General features: G+C 36.5%; 1 long non-coding RNA gene across 2 annotated transcripts in view; it reads left to right on the forward strand.

Annotated features, from left to right (window-relative positions):
• Positions 1–593: 593 nt before the first annotated feature.
• The window catches only part of LOC140700583 (uncharacterized), a 29,456-nt gene continuing 14,418 nt past the window's right edge, over positions 594–15,631 (forward strand). For both annotated transcript variants that reach the window (XR_012078993.1, XR_012078995.1), the window contains exons 1-2: positions 594–658; positions 1,662–1,763. This is a non-coding gene — a long non-coding RNA (uncharacterized lncRNA). The remainder of the gene's footprint in view (positions 659–1,661; positions 1,764–15,631) is intronic.

Consider the following 15,631-nt stretch of genomic DNA (forward strand, 5'->3'; position numbering starts at 1 on the left):
TTGTAGTGGCTTTGATAATAAACCATATACAAGGCACATTTCCCATGTGATTCCTATAGACAATATCGAGCTGTGTTATGTATTTCAAACTCAACCTGAGAAATTTTTATGGGAGAGTTTTAACACATTCACACTTATCATCATCACATCAGATATAGCTGGTCTTAATTTTGTCATTTCATTTTAGTTTTTCTTATTTGCATTATGCTTCCTTTATGTCCTACCAATTTTTGTTACTTGTTCTTACTTTTTTCCCTTCAGAAATGTGAAATATGCAAATCCTATTTTCTTCTATGAAAATGCAATCCCTCAACTTTTTTCTGTTTGTATATATACTAAAATAGCTAATATATATTAAGCCCTCACTGCATGCTGGGTACTACAGTAAACAGCTCACAGCAAATTCTCTTCCCTAATCCTATGAAGTAGGTACATCTTCCACCTCTACTTTACAAATACAGAAGGAATTTATTTATTCATTAATTGATGCCCAAATTCAGAAAGACTTAGGAATGGAATTCAGATCCATTGGAATTAAGAGCTTCTGTTCTTAATATTATGATGCAATAGGTCTCTTTAAGCATCAATCTAGAGTGAATGCAAGGCTAGCAGAGAAGACTGAGAACACACAACTGGGGATGTAGAAGGAAATAGCCTGGTGGGTGAATACTGTCTTCTCTCTATTAGTTTAAAATAATATTTTATTGTGTATGTCTTTTGCATTTACATTTTAATGATTTCTCCCTTTATCATTTGTTTTACTTTACTTCATTGTTTTTCCTTCATTACAATTACAATAATTCTAAACCACTTAATTTGCAATTCAACTTTTGGTAACACTTTCAAATAATATTCTATACTACAGTATCTTTAAGTAATCACCTATAAATTATTTTTAATATTTATTTTTCCATTTTTAAATGAAATATTAAATATCCTTGGCATTTGCTTTACTGTATGATGTAAGATAAAGATTAACTTAAAATAAATCAGTATGTGATTCTTTTTTATAAAATATTTAGACTAATGAATAATACATTTGATATTATATATATATACACATATACATATAAATACCATGTATCTACTTTTTAAGTCTACGGATAGTTCTATTGATCTGTATGCAAATAATATATTTTATCATTCTAATTTTAATTATCTTAGTTTTATTATACCATTTAATAATGGTTTAAAAGTCTTCTTGTACTCCATTTCTAAAAATTTCCTGAAAATTCTAGATTATGTGCTATACCACATTCATTCTAAAACAGTAATTTGGAGAATGGCTTTAAAAATACTTTTACAAATAGAGTTTTTAGTGAAAATTTAGACATATTATTGTCAGAAGCATTAAAATAATTTGACATGTTAATAGGTATTATATCAAACCAAAAGATTAATTTAGAAAGAATATATGGCTGGGATCTTTTAATGAAAAATGTTATTTAATAACCGGAATCAATAAATATTATTTCTTCTCATTTGCACTATTGATATTATTTTCATGGTAAAATCAAACCTTCTTTATATTCATCAGTATAAAGCTGCATAGTTTTCTTTTAATGTACACATATCTTTGATTTAGCATCATGCTATTTAATATTTGCATCTGTATTTAACCTGTGATATCTAATTTTAATTTTTTTTCCTATTTGGAGAAGTTTCGTCACTGGTGTTATCAAGATTAAAAAATAAATTGAGACAAGTGCTATAAAGGAAACTGGAGAAACCTATGAGAAATTATAGCAGGAGCTCTGAAATAGGTGAGTTGGTGAACAATAAAAGACTGCCAAAGAGCGTATTTAAGACATGACTTGAAGAATGTATAGAACCTTTGCAGGCAAGAGATGGAGACTGTGAAAAAAACTCTTGCCCATCACCCCCCCCAAAAAGTCAGCATATGAAGCCAAATATGTTTCAAATTCAAAGACATGTGAATAGCCCAGCACTGTTGGAGTTCAGGAGATGAGGCCCTTTAGGACCACTCCAATTTAGAATCAGAAAGAGGAGCAGAATTATGAAAACTAGAATGTGGAGAAGTAGCTAAAGAGGAGGAATATCAGGGGATTGTCATAAAACCAATCTGACATGATGTTGAGAAGAGTATTTACAGGGACGTTTATCACCTTAGAGACGTTGGCTTAGACAATAAGAATGTATATTGGATTATACACCATGGTTGACTGATCCAGGATCTCAACAAGGTCATAAAGGCATGATTTTTCTACTTCCTCAGTCTGCTGTCCAGTGTAAATTTCATCTTAAGGCTGGCTTCCCTCTTGCTGGTGGAAAACAGAGTTATATGAGTTTGCATCCTTTAAAAGAGATCTTTCTCCTTTTCAGATCTTTCCCAGAAGTCTTTCACAAACACCTCCTTATATTTCATTAGCAACAATTAGGTCACCTGCTCATTTCTGCATTAGCAAGAGAAGTGGAAATATTTTTAGACTAATCATGATGGTGCTGAGAGTGGGATACAAATCTTGTAAGGCATGTGGCCAAGTGATGAAGTGTTATGTGCCTAGAATAGTTAAGATTCTGTTAGAAAGGAAGACAAGAATGAGAGATGCTTTCTAGACAATTGACAATGTTCACACAGAATTAATGTAAAATTGAAGACTAAAACGTGTATTTGATTCAGCAACTAGATCATCTGTGAACACAGCAAGTTTCAGTAGATAGGAAGCCAGACTGGAATGGGTGGAAGAGAGAATGGGAAGTGAGGAACTAGAGTTTGAGAATTAACAATATTATCAACACATTTGGTGAAGGATACAATAGTGAGGTAGAAGTAGAAGAAAGGTGGCATAGGAAGGGCAACTAATAATGCCAGAAAGACAGTTTGAGATGGGATCTAGACCAGACATGGAAGATTTGGCCACTGGCAGGACGCATGGACACCTTCTATTGCAATGTAGCAGTAAGCATATGGATTGAGACAGATGACTATTTTAAACCTGCGTGGAAACATGCAATTGTTTCTATGTGGTGCGAAAATGTTACCCTATGAAGTGTAAGATACATTCATTAGCAGAGAACGAAAAAGGCAAAAGAGGTCAGAGATTTGAGGAAGCAAAGAAAGGATCAAATGGTCAATGAGGAAGTAGAAAAAATGTCTTATCAAGAGAAACAGATGAGAAATCCAGCTGGTGCTGAATGCACAGTTGGGATTTTATGCTAAGGTTTTCCATTTTTTGAGTGGTTTCGGTTTTTTCTGTCTTTTCTTCTTTCAGTAAGTAGGAGTAGCATATTATCAAGAAAACATGTTGTGTGTGTGTGTGTGTGTGTAGGTGTGTGTTTTTAACAATTGTACACGTGTATATCATTGTGTGGTTTCTAAGCCCCAGAAAATCATTTTCATTTTCTTAGTAGGCTACACATACATATTTTTCTCCTCAAAATTTTCTTCTAAAAACTTTAGTTTGAAAAGTACAATTTTGAAACAGCATAGTTTAATTCTTTTGTAGGTATTTGTTTTGCTAATAAGTTAATATAACTTTTTGTTTTTCTAGTTACGCCTCTATTTGCTCATTTTATCTCACCTTTTCACTTTGATGATTTTTTCTTTAATTTGGGAAAGCTTTAATCTACCATATCTACTATATTTCAGTTTATTCTATTTTACCGATCATTAACATGACTTGCCTGATATGTGTTATAATGGAACTAGTTATGATAGATTGGAAATAAATGCAGTCATTAGACTGTATTTCAAGTTCCAACATTCTTCTTTATACGTGAGTGAAGTCCATGCCCTAAACCAGAGGTTCACAGAGTTTAGTATCTGTCACAATCACTTGGAGAATTCCTTAGAAGACAATGGCTGGACCCCATCCACGCTTTCTGATTCAGCAAGTTTCAGGTTGCGGCTGGGAGTTTATATTCTAATAGGCTCCCGGGGGCACTGATACTGCAGTTTTGGGGACCACACTTTGAGAACAAGTGCTCTAAATCATTAAATTGTCTTGCTGCTTCAAATTAGAGTAAAGTGATAAGGAGAGGAAGGCACTGTGTTGGCAGCATTAAAAAAATATACTGTGTAGGTTCCAGTGGATTTATTAATTTTTCTGCATTGGGTATGTGGTCATTTGAGGGAAGCTTTACAGAAGGGCTGAGATTTGAACTAAGCTTTGAGGCAGATGCATGGCTTCCTAACATTGCAGATTATTCAAGATAGGAATGGACCACTTTGGAAGGCAGGGAGATAACTCTCTATGGAGATGTGTAAGAAGAGATGTGATGAGCCACTAGTATAGATGTCATTGGCAGAGTATAACCAGGTATCAGATGCATTGAACCAAATATCACTTGGTGCGCTTTCAATGTAGCTATGTATTTGTTTGAAGAAACAAAAGAAACTAAGAGTTGAATAAATGTAGTGGAGTCAGATAGGTCAGAGTTCAAATCTCAGCTTCACAACTGATTGTCTCTGTAAGGTTGGGAAAATAATTTAATCACTTTCAATCTCCTTCTGTTACTTCGCTAAGGCTACCAATAACAAGGTACCACAAACTGGAAACTTGGAAGAGAGAAATGTATTGTCTCACAGTTCTGGAGGCTAGAATTCTGAGATCAAGGTGTTGGCAGGGCTCTGCTCCCTCTGAAGTAAGGGAAAATCTGTTCTAGGTTTCCTTCCTAGCTTCTGGTAGTTCCTTGGCTCATGGCAAGCAATGTGGTCTTCTCCTTGCCCATGTATTTATGTCCAAATTTCCCCAATCATAACTCTACCCAGTACAACCTCGTGTTAACTAATCACATCTGCAATGACCCTACTTTCAAATAAGTTTACATTCTGAAGTGCGGGTGGGTGTTAAGGATTTAACCTATTAATTTGGGGACACAATTTAACATATAACATTCCTTTTCCTCACCTGTGAAAGAGGATTAAAGTTATATAAATAACAGCATTATTGTGGAAAGTGAGAAAATGTGTGCAAAGTTTTATTTCAGTAGCTTTTCAGGTTTAATACTATTACTGTACTATCACTATTATTACTATAATATTGCTATACTACAATATTATTAATCTAAAATAGATCTCAAGGAGGTGGGTAGAGCTCAGTGCAAAGGGTGTGCTTAACATTCATGAGGTCCTGGGTTCAATTCCCAGTACCTCCACTAACAAATAAATAAAGAAATAAACGTAATTACCTATTCCTCCCCCAAAAAAAGTCCCCCAAAATAAAATATATCTCTTCTTGTGTAATATTCTTGAGGTTGTCACTTTTTTTCCTGCCTACCATCTGCATTAAAGTCACAAGTCATCTATAATTCCTCCTAATATGTTACAGATACAGAGGTTTCAAAAAGATATACTGGGGAAAAAAAAACTTTTGTTAATTTGTGATTTATTGTCTCCTGCTTGTGGAAAGCACTGGATACATGTGAGCCATTTCTGTTGAAGCAGCACACCGTTGCCTCGTGGTGGCTCCATTCAGAAAGAGCATCTCTGCGGAGAAGGGCTACTCTTTATACCAGACCAGCACTTGCTTCTTTTTCCTCCTTTTTAAAAAAATTTACTTATTTAATTTTTGTCCTGTTTGCTTCCCAAGGCGTCCCAGCTGATGAGGCCCTGCGCTGGGCCTGAGACCAGCGGGGACAGAATCAATGCGGAAGACACAGTCTCACGGTTGAACGGGCAGTTTGCAGGTGGTGATGACTTTCAGTCACAATCTGTGTGAGGCCCAGTGTCATGTCTCAGCCTGCTGGTCCGTTACCCACTTCCTCTCTTTCTCAGTCTATTACCAACTTAACTCCCCAAAGTTCCCTTTCATTCTCTCTTCCACTGTTGTTCTTACTTACTCAATTACAGTGGCTTTTGTCAGAGCCTGAATGGAAGTTTGGTGCAGCACAAGGTAAAATTAAGTTTCTCTCCCAATGCCACCTGCATCTGCAGGCATTAGAATTGGAAAGGGGTTTGGCCATTCTGTGGTCATTCTGTTTGACAATTTTTATCATATACGTGCAATATGTCGGTCAGTTTATTAAGGTACCCGGCCTTATATTTCCTACTCAACAAAGGAACAGGCAGAGAGATTGTATTAGGAACACTGGCTGTTTGTTTCTTGGAGTTGTTCTAAACGTCTCCTCCTTACCCACAAGTTTCATGAGAGGGGAAAAAGTGAGATGACCCCAAAGGGGGAAAAATATCTAAATCAAGATGAAGGCATGTTTTTACATACATACATTTTTATCATTGTTAGGGAAAAAATCAGTCTGAGAATTTATCTAGAAAATAATTACTACTTTAGCATCTGGAGTATAAGTACTAAAGTGCTAATCTTCTCTCCAAACACTGCAAGTTTGTGTATTATGCATAGTTCTCAGATAAGAAAGCAGAGGTTTAGTAAATTTAAGTTACCAACCCTCAGTTACATCACTGTTCAATAAAAGGGCTGAATTTTTATCTTGAACTCCAGCTGTGTTCCCTGGAACCTCTGCTCTCAGTAGAGCTTCCTGATACAACCCAACATCTGGCCACATTGCAGAACACATGGCATTTTCCATTTTCCATTTTACCTACTCACGGTGCTTTCTGGGCAGGGCAAAGATGCTATCAGTGAGGATCTACAGTGCTTTCCTCGGTATCTTCTTAACTCACTCTCTTGTCTGGACAAGGCAGGAAGGTAGGTCTATGTGAGATCACCGGATCCTGTGTCATTGTACAAACAAGTTAAGAGGCCAGCATCCATTACAGCTTCTATTTTTGTACTTCTAACAGAGCCCAGAATACACTAGTTAATTTTAACCTGTTTCCAGCTCAGCTACATTGTCTCCTACCACTCACAGTTAACTGGAACAAATTTAATTACATACACACATACACACACACATACACACATGTTTTATATATATATATATATAAATATATATATATATATATATGCCCCTGTATATAAATGTATATAAATGTAACAAAAGGTATTCATACATTTATATATTTTGTTATCTTGTTTCCATAATAAATTGATATTTCTGCCAACCAGACTTTCAGGTTCTATTCATACCGTTTTCCAAACCTGGATATTTTGGTGGACCCAATCCTTGACCATCCATTCCTTATATTTTACCTTGAAAAATGCTATCAAATAATTTTTATGATGGTATTTGATAGTGTCCTAGCCTCCTGTACTGTTTGTAGATATATCATGATTGAAATCATTGGCTAAATAATGATCTGGTGGTGAGCCGAAACAAGATGATCACAACTGTTCTTTTCCTTATGAAATTTAGCAGTTATATGCTTGTACAATTTATCCAATAGGAACTGAATTTACATAAACACTTTGACTCACATGACTCTGCTTTTTCATACTCATTCTGCTATTTGTTTTTACTAGTTGGTGGTGAAACAAGGCTAGATCAGTATCAAGGCTTTATATAGTATCAAGGTCCTTGGAATGATGAGGGACTGTTGGCAACAGTTGCATTTTGGTAGGACAGTGGGTAGAACAGTGGAGGTGGAGCATCTTAGAAAGGCTGAGACCATTAGGGACCCCAGTGACTGAGGAAACACCAACTGCATAGTTGCTTCCATCAGCCTATCAGGGGCTCCTCAAGAGAATCCGGCCCTGAAGCTCTATGAGGCGTCTTTTACCTAATGAATTTCCTTCTTTCCTATTCATTTACTATGATACTACTAAGAATCCTCTTTGAAGGAATTGAGATAATAGTCACTGGGGTCATTTTTCTGGATTGTGCAGTTTGAATGAAGGGTCCCAGATGAGGAGCTGAGGAAAGCTGTGCACAATTCATTACACTTTCACTTTCAAAAAATGTGGGAAAGAGGTCACTTGAGCACCATACACTGACCTACAGTTTAGGGCCAGGTGGAGAGTGGCACACATGAGAATTCATTTCTTCCAGTCTAAGCTACGTTTTTGAGATTCTCACTCCTAAGAAAGCTATTTGATAGGTCACTCCATTCCCCATAGGATCTTTATTCCCCTTAAAGAAATGCCCATAGAGATATATGGTCCTATAAGTTCGCCCCATGAAGAGGGTGCATCAGGCCCCATTGGTCACTGCCTGTGATGCTGGGCTTATATAATTGCAAGATAATATAACCAGATCTAAAAGGAAAAGGGAGCTTGCTAAGTAAGGATTTTACTGCTGAAAATTGTCATAAAATAACATTGACTGTAGTTTTCTGGAACTATAGATTAAGATGTGCCCAGAACGGTCTGTTTTAAAATGCTCTCTCATGCTGAGAAAAGGTCACAGTTGTGGTGGTTGTGGTTATTCCCTTCTTTGGTCTCAGTAAATCTACAGACTTTATTAGGTGAAGGGTGATAAATAATGAAACAGTAGAAACAATTGATCCAGATCTAGAGAAGCAAGGTAAAGTTTCAGTTCTAGTAACTAAATTGTCTTTATTTGCCATGTGATCCTGGACAAGGTCCTCAATTTCTTCAAGTCCTAGTTTTTCAGGCTATAAAATACTAACCCTCAATCTCATGGGTTATGGTGAAACTCAAGAGGTGAGATACCAACAAATCTTAAAGGATGCTCTAAAGACACAGTTGCAGAGTGCATCCAGATTTGCTGATTAAAGTAGGAAAATTTTCATTTATTTGTATTTTTGGGCTTAACAGACAATTTATCCATTTCTCATAACACCATCATAAACTAAGCAAAGGAACAGCACATGGCTTGCCTGAGGTCAGAAAACAAATACACAGCTGAGCCTGGACTCCTGTCTGCTTGATTCTCAAGCCCAATTTTTGTGGTCTCTACATTATATAATCTCTTAGATCTGCAATTTTTAAAACCCCTCCATTGATTTTACTTTTGCAAATTGTTTGCATCATAAAATAGACTTTAAGGGCCACCAATTGAAATATAGAATGAGGAATGAAGGCAGAATCTTGGAACCAGAAAGTTCTGTCAAAGTCGTCTTGGTGAACTCCTTACCTTATGTAAAGCTCACCAAACCACTCCAGACACGTTGTCAGGGATGGAATTAACTGCTCTGCTAACTCCTCCTCTGTTTAACCATGCATGCTACCCCCAGAGTTCCTCCTTACATCATTTGAATTCCCTCCAGCTGCAATTTCTGCCCTTCTTCTCTTGTTCTTGCCTCATCAGACAGGGAGAACAGCTGGTCACCATCCTCCATCTAATCATACTTGGGATAATGAAGGTGGTTATTGAGTCACTCTTCAACAATTCCAGTCCAGGTCTTGCTGCACAGACCTATTTACTGGGGATACTGACAAAGATGGCAAGGAAAAGAAATACATTTAAAACATAGTCACACCTAGTAAAATGCTGAATCGGAAAAATGTTTTAGGAGTGAGTATTTTTCCTCATTATTGTACCACAGCTCATGTTCTGCAATTGTTTTAAATCTGAAACTCATTCCATAATGGCTAATGATATGATTTTTCATACAATTTGGATCTTGGCTTTATCTGAGTTTGAGATAATTAACTCAGGAAATCGAAGGTGAAAAAAAAAAGTTTTGGGCAGCAGCCAGCAGGATATTTGATCCAAGGCACATGTGTCTGAAATTAAATTTGGGAGTTAGACTCTGCTGTCTTTAAATCACAACAGCAAATGAAGGGGAACCTTCTGTGTGCTAAGAAAGAGGGAACGTGTAGGCTGCTGCCTTACAGGAACTGCAGGGAACAGCGGTAATTCCAAGAAACTTCCCAGACTGACTGAACGGCCGTTTGGTACACCAGAGTGAGGGGGTGAGAATGGACGTCTCCCTATAATTACCTTGTCTGGGATCTGGATTTGGGCAGGTACAGCTGCTGGAATATGCAGGAAGTAAGGCGGTGCCTAAAGGGGTGGTTTTTAAGGTGAGCAAGCCCTTCAGTTAGACATCAGTTATAAGTATATTATTTCATTCATTATAGCTTTATTTTTTGATACTTTTAAAACTTTTCTACGTCTCCAACTCCCTTATCTGAGAAGTAATATTTTCCATTAGCAAGTCAGCTAATGGCATCCTGAAAGCATGATTTTCCAAGAATAGAAATGACACTCAGACTCCATTTGTGGCTCCAGATAAGGTGGGAGAATGATCAGAATTCTTTCACTCATTTATTCTTTTAGTCAATCATCCATCAGTAAAATGGGAATAAAGACAGCATCCACCTCAGAGGGGTGAGCATTAAATGACTTGGGAAATGAAGCATTTGCGATAGTACATGGTGCAAAATAACAGCTCAGTAAATGTTGCCTATTATTACTAAAGAGTGAGACTGTCATAGGCTATGAGGAGGGCTTCAAGGAACACACAAAACTAGTGTTTAATATGAGAAGTTCTTTAAGACAAAGTTCAGAAGCAGGAAACCTCTTAGTGATTAGGTTTTTAGAAAGAATAGGGGGTTTCAGAAAGAAGGTGATAATTATTTAGTGCTGGATAGAGTGTCCATTAGAAATACTTTGTTTTCCTAGACATAACACTTTAAAAAGAACATTGATTCATTTGATTGTATCTCTGGGAAGCAACCAAATAGAAAAAAAGGTTTTCAGACTAATTTGAGAGAATTTTATGTGCTCAATTTAGAGAGGCATTAGACTGAGATATGATTGCATTCTTGCATGACTGTCTATGGAATAGGAAATCTTTCCAGAAAATAGAATCAAGACCACACGGAGTAGGAAGTCTCAAGAAAAATTTCATCCATTAAATAAATTGTTTTTCTAACAATGGTATATGATCAAAATGTAATACTACTGTCTCAAGTAGTATACGGGTTACTAAAAGTATGGGGGACAGATATAAGTTGAGGGGTATATTTGGAGATTGGTGTATAAACCTCCTCAGGTCCATTTTGCATTCAAAATTGTATAAGTTGATTGAGAACTTTCCCAACCTTGGCATTACTAATTAACAGTGTCTCGAAGACCAAATGGACATTCACCAAAACAGTTTTTATGCAAGTGTATCTATCTGAGGGGAAGTAAAACATTTTACTCATACCACATTTTAAAAATACAAAAAAAATGATCTGTGAATATTTGTCTTTAGGAAAACAATTTTTCTTTAATTTAGCAATGGAGCTTCCAGACATTACACTATGCAGAGTCTTCCTAGCATTATAACCAGATATTAAAAGTCAGCTGTGAGGCCAAGGAAGGTCTACTTCCTGTAGAGGCATGTTGTTGACTGAGGTGGATGCCATAATCAAGGCTTGTATCTAAGGTTTCTGACTCAAGTCAGGAGTAGCTAGGACAACCTTGTGTAAAACAGCTATTTGCAAAGATACTAGATGCACTGCACAGGCTGCTCGTCTGTACCCAACATCCTTATGAAGAATTTAATTTATGACTATACAGTGTGATTTGATAAAATCTGAATTTATGATAATTATCTCTACGACCTTGAGCTTAACTATGTACATAGTCTCATCGCCTACTACTTTCTCTTCCATCATGTTCCAGACAGAATGACTTCCTGCTGTCTCTTGATCAAGCCAAGCTCATTACTTGCTGTGTTTGGACTGTTTTCTCTGTCTCATTTTACCCCAGATCTTTGCATTGCTGTTGCCTCATGATCATTCAAATCCCAACTTGATATTCTTCTCTGACCATGGATCTAAGTGTATTATGTTGATCCCTTCCATCCTTAATCAATACACTCAATCTTATTATCCCATTTTATTTTTTCACAGAATTTGTTAGATATCTTTTTTTTTAACTTCTGCAATAGAAGTACTAGAAGAGTGTCTGGCACATATATATACTCATTGCATATTGGTTTATCTCAAGTATATATTCATGTGTTTATTATCTTCCCTTTCCCCACCAAAATATTTATTTCATGGAGGCAGAGACCACTTTTTTCATGTTCACTGAGGATTTCCCAATGCTAGAACAGTGCTTGGAAGAAAGTGACACCTCTCTCTCTCTCTCTCTCTCTCTCTCTCTCTCTCTCTCTCTCTCTCTCTCTATATATATATATATATATATATATATATATATATTTTTTTTTTTTAAGGAGTGAATCTTGTTTGTGATGGCTGTTCACATGTGAAGAACTTAAAGTTATTTTAGGACGGTAGATGGTGTGATTTTCTTATGCTTAAGTGGTTTTGATTCTTATATATCTTAAGATGCAAAACCCTGAGCTTACAGAAACAGAAGTAGATGCATCATTGCTATGCTCATGATGGGGAACCAACTATGCAAGTCAGCCTTAACTACTCTGGCCCAGTTGCTGCCTTTCTTCCTTGAACTATTTCAGCACCACTACCGTGAACAAAGCTTGGTTCTCTGAAGGTAAAACTAGAAGCTATGTTTGAGGTCATTGCTAGCGGAGCAGTTAAAAATATCAAAAAGGTCCTGAAATACTAGGGGGGAGTCTCAAGAGGATGTGAGTAAGAAGAATAATGTTAGAGGCAAGTAAATGTCACTAGCAATGACTTTGGTGAGATATAATAGAATCCTGCCAAGACCTGAAGTTACAGGAAGAACTCAGAGAAGTAAGAGGAGAGAACAAACTGATTTTGGCAGAAAAGGGCTTCTGGAACATAATCCCTCTTGAAGATCCAGAAGCTGTTCACCAGTCCCTCTTTGTCTGTCTAAAAGGAGCCAGACATCTCTGACACACAGATTCTATCATCTAATTAGTTGTGGTCATTTATTTTATAAAAGTTACTCTTATGAGTATTAAATACATACAAAATCAGAGTCAAAATAGTTAAAGAAAATAAAAATTACATGTAGTATATGTATATTTAATTATTTATCTTTCATATTCTTGTCATAGTTTGCTATTATTTGGAAAACATTTCTTTCATACCAGTCTCTACTATTAGACTTTAATAAAGTTAGGGACATGTACTAATCCCCAGTTATTCTTTGATTCATTATTTAAAGTTAATGGAGCAAGTATTGATTGAGAATGTTCTGTGACAGAATCTTTGAGAGATCCTGGATAAGCATAGTCTCTGCCTCATGAAGTTTGTGTTCTAGTAAAAGGAGGCAGACATTATAATATGTAGGGTGATACTAGATTTTGGCAAGTGCCTCACAGAAAATAAAAAAAGCCCTGAAGTGGTAATGATTGGGGATAAGAGGATGATGTCATTCAAGAAAGGATTGAGGTTTGGCCTCAACAGAATTTAAGCTGAGATTTGAAGGCTGAAAAGAAACCAGAAAGAATGTTCCAATCGCAGAAACAACAATACAAAGACTACAAGGCACAAATAAGCTTGGCCTGGTCAAGAAATTACAAGGAGAACAACTGGGCTACAGACCAGTGAGCAAAGGAGAGAGCAGTAGCAGATGGTGTTGGAGAGGTGGCCAGAGAAAAACCATGCTAAATTTGTGGGCTACCATTAGGAACTTCAGACTGTATTCTAAGTCCCTCGGAAGCTTTTGAGCAGGGGAGAAATTTGATCTGATTGACATTTTTCAAAAGATTACTCTATTGAAAATAGAATAGACTATTGGAAGGCAAGATGGAAACCCCAGTCTCAGAGACCATCTTTGGAGGTGACCAGGTGAGCGGTGAGAGTGGTTTTAGCTATGGATATCCAGTGAAGACAGAGACAGTAATTGCAGAACATGTGGGGAGTTAAGATGCAGAGGATACAGAGAGAGTGTTACTACTACGTTTTGGCTCAAACAACTTGTTTGATGGTGACATCATTTATATTATATAGAACAGACTGGATTGAGTGAGAGAAATGTTAGAATGATGAGAGTAGTCAATAATACCACTCAATAAATTTCAGAGGTCACTTTAGACAGAAGATCTTCCATATGTGTATGAAACTTGGAGCAAGTTTGGGCCAAAAGTATATAATTAGGAGCCATAAACATATAGCTGATATTTTAAACCATTGACATGGAGGTGATCATCCAGAAAAGGTGTAGCAAGAGAGGAGAGAGTAAAATCTGTCACCAATCTTGGGAATATCAAATATTTAGAGGTCAGATAGGACTAAGGAATGTACAAAAAAAAAATCCTACCTGAAATTATTATTTGGATAAAGGAAAGCTATGAGAATGTGGAATCACAGAAACTGAGTGTTTCAATAAATGGAAGTATGTATTTTTGTTGAATAATGCCAAAATATGCTGAAAGACTGAGGACAGATATCCATGTACTTTAGGAGTTAGTTTGGAGGTCATTGTTGGCTTGATAAGCACATTTCAGTAGATCAGTGAACACCTAGACACGCCTGAATCAAAGTACTGAACACTGAAGACAAACAGACAATCTTAAAAGTGATCAGAAAGAAAGGATAGATTTACTTGTAAATGAAAGATGATTAATCATACGCACAGCTACATTTTCAAAAGCAGCATTAGAAGCCTGAATTTGAACAATAGTATCTACAAAGTTAGTAGAAAATGTAGAAAATCCCATTCTAGTTATGCTATCACTTCAGGATGAGGGCTAACCAGCTCACACCAATTAAGAAGGCTACTACAAAAAAAGGAAGGAAGGAAGGAAGAGAGAAAGAAAAGGAAAGAAAGATAGAAAGGGAGGGAGGGAGGGAAGAAAGAAAGAAAGAAAGAAAGAAAGAAAGAAAGAAAGAAAGAAAGAAAGAAAGAAAGAAAGAAAGAAAGAAAGAAAGAGAGAGAGAGAAAGAAAGAAAGAAAGGAAGGAAGGAAGGAAGGAAGGAAGGAAGGAAGGAAGGAAGGAAGGAAGGAAGGAAGGAAGGAAGAGAGAAAGAAAAGGAAAGAAAGATAGAAAGGGAGGGAGGGAGGGAAGAAAGAAAGAAAGAAAGAAAGAAAGAAAGAAAGAAAGAAAGAAAGAAAGAAAGAAAGAAAGAAAGAAAGAGAGAAAGAAAGAAAGGAAGGAAGGAAGGAAGGAAGGAAGGAAGGAAGGAAGGAAGAAAGAAAGAAAGAAAGAAAGAAAGAAAGAAAGGGAGGAAGGGAGGAAGGGAGGAAGGAAAGAAGGAAGGAAGGAAGGAAGGAAGGGAGGGAAGAGATAAGTTTTGGTGAAGATGTGGATAAATTGGAACATTTCTGCACTGTTGGTGGGAATGTAAAATTGTGCGGCCACTCAGGAAAACATGGTGGTTTCTCAAAAAATTAAAATTAGAAGTAACATGAGATCCATCAAATTCACTTCTGGGTATATACGCAAAAAAACTGAAAGCAAGACCTGGAATAGTATTTGTAAATCCATGTTCACAACAGCATTACCCTTATGTGTAATAATCAAAATGTGGAAGCGATCCAAGTTTCCATCAATAGATGGGTGGATAAATAAAATGCTGTATATACACACCACATTTGGTTTATCCATTCTGTTGTGGGTTTCTATTTTTTTTAAGCCACAATTAAAATTTTTAAAAATAGTTCTGACCTTTTTGAACGACAAAATTTCTCTGAGATACCCAGAAGTCTACAGGCCATACTTTGAGAACTTCCAGTATAAAGTCATCTTAATAAGACATATTGTGGACATAATGTTTACCCTGATAATTACGTAACACAGTCATGTGCAAAAGACTCTTCTATGGGTTTTCAACATACTATCTCCTTAAAACATCACAACAACCTGATAACGTACAAACCATTGTTCTTTCCACTCCCAATTTTACTGTCATAAACTCCTCATCTTCAAGGAGTAGCATTCATCCTGTGTGATGTAAAGTAGCTTGACTGACCACCTCAAAGTGAAAATGCGAGAACCTCACCTAAGCTTCTTGAGCTA

Source organism: Vicugna pacos, chromosome 2 (genome assembly GCF_048564905.1).
Source record: "Vicugna pacos chromosome 2, VicPac4, whole genome shotgun sequence".
Taxonomy (NCBI): Eukaryota; Metazoa; Chordata; class Mammalia; order Artiodactyla; family Camelidae; genus Vicugna; species Vicugna pacos.